Genomic DNA, 1,765 nt, shown 5'->3' with positions numbered 1-1,765 from the left:
AAGGTAGAGACCAAATAATAAACATTAAAAAATAATTTTAAAAAACACTTAAAAAAAAAAGCTCTGTGACCTTGGGGGGAAAAATATAAAGTCTCTCCTTCTGGTCAGAATTTGTGAGGCTTCATGATACTATATAACAAAGAGTCTCCCGAATTTTCAATTAGCATTGTCATTCATTCAAATGCTGCTTTCTTTCATGATTCCCAAGGTCTGTCACACATATAGACAAAATCTTTTGCAGTTTAAAGGTAATGAATGGGTGGGGGGCTGCTGGGATTTTCTATTTTAGGACTGCGTTGTGTTTCTGTCATGTTGTATGGGCAACAAGACAATAATATGAAAATTTAGAAAAGCCCCAGGAGTTTAAAACATAGAAGATAAAAAAATCTGCTACCTAGAAAGTAGTTAAAATCATAGACCTAATAGATTATCCTACTTTTGTATCTCAAATAAGACTGATACTTAAATAATTTAATACGTGTAATCATAAGGGTGGAGGGACAGTGCAGAAGAGGAAGACGACAGATGAGATGGATTGATATCAGGGCAATGTAACTGGGACAATGGAGGTAGGTGCTTCGGAGTCAGAGAGACTGGCTCAGGACAAGGCAGGCTTCAGAGCTGTTGTACATAGGGTTGCTATGAGTTGCAAGTGACTCGACAGCACACAACAACAACAACGACAATCTAAATTAGTGATTCTCTAAATATCATCTTGAGATGAAACAGCATCAGCACCACCTGGGAACTTGTTAGAAATACAAATTCTTAGGTCACAGCCCAGACCTACAGAATCAGCAAAACTGGGTGTGGGGCTCAGCCATTTGTACTATAACAAGCCCTCCAGGTAATTTTGATGTATTCTGAACTTTGAAAACCACTAATTCAAAAAGATCTGAAGATAGTTTCAAATTTTAAATAATGAAGGTGAGGTAAAATTTCAGCCAAGAAATACAGATTGTATCAGTTCTTTATTGTTCATTAATTGCTGGTTGTGTACATGAAAAGGCATTTAAATGCAGAAATCAGGTACAACCATTAAGGAGGACAAAGTAAACAAGCAAGGAACAATGAACCAATCCAGAGCCTAGAAACATCCAGAAGCCATTTACTACTCTACAGCTAGCCGTTCCACAGAATTATGTGATATAACTGACTGAAGCCCAGGAATCTAGGTTATCTGGTGGAAGCTGCTCAGACACGAGAAAAGAAGTTCTGTGGCAGATGTGCCATGAAGCCACTACTCAGCGATGTCATAGGAAAACAGAGAGAAATACCCTGACTCTTTGCATTCTCCTGCCCTTCAATCACCACTATCTGCCACTGATACCAATGTGGAGGCAAAGAATAAGGGATCTTGGAAAAAGGGTCATGTGATACAGTGTAGAACAAGAGAAGGATAAGGATGGATCTCATGTCAAATAGGCTATTGATAAGCAAATGTGGCATGAATGAGAAAGATTAGCCTCTTTCTACCAAAATAATATTGAGCTCATTACCAAATATTTAGTATAGGGCCATTTATGAGCTGCAGGAGCTTAAACTAATCCATTCACCTCCATGGACTGCTTCTACTCTGCAAATTAAGGCTAGTACGAAAGTAGGTTGAATGCAGAACAGATTATCCAGGAGGCTGGGCTCTATAAGGAGAAAAGTGGGGTCAAGATTGGTGGAAGATCTATCAACAGTCTACATTATGCAGATGACACATCCTGCTTGCTGCAGAGGGTCAAGGACTGCAGCTTCCAATATGGATTGAGGCTCA

The sequence above is a fragment of the Elephantulus edwardii genome, unplaced genomic scaffold (assembly GCF_000299155.1).
Source record: "Elephantulus edwardii isolate Elephantulus edwardi_28Jun2011 unplaced genomic scaffold, EleEdw1.0 scaffold00031, whole genome shotgun sequence".
Classification (NCBI taxonomy): Eukaryota; Metazoa; Chordata; class Mammalia; order Macroscelidea; family Macroscelididae; genus Elephantulus; species Elephantulus edwardii.
Note: the sequence above shows the minus strand (reverse complement) of the source record.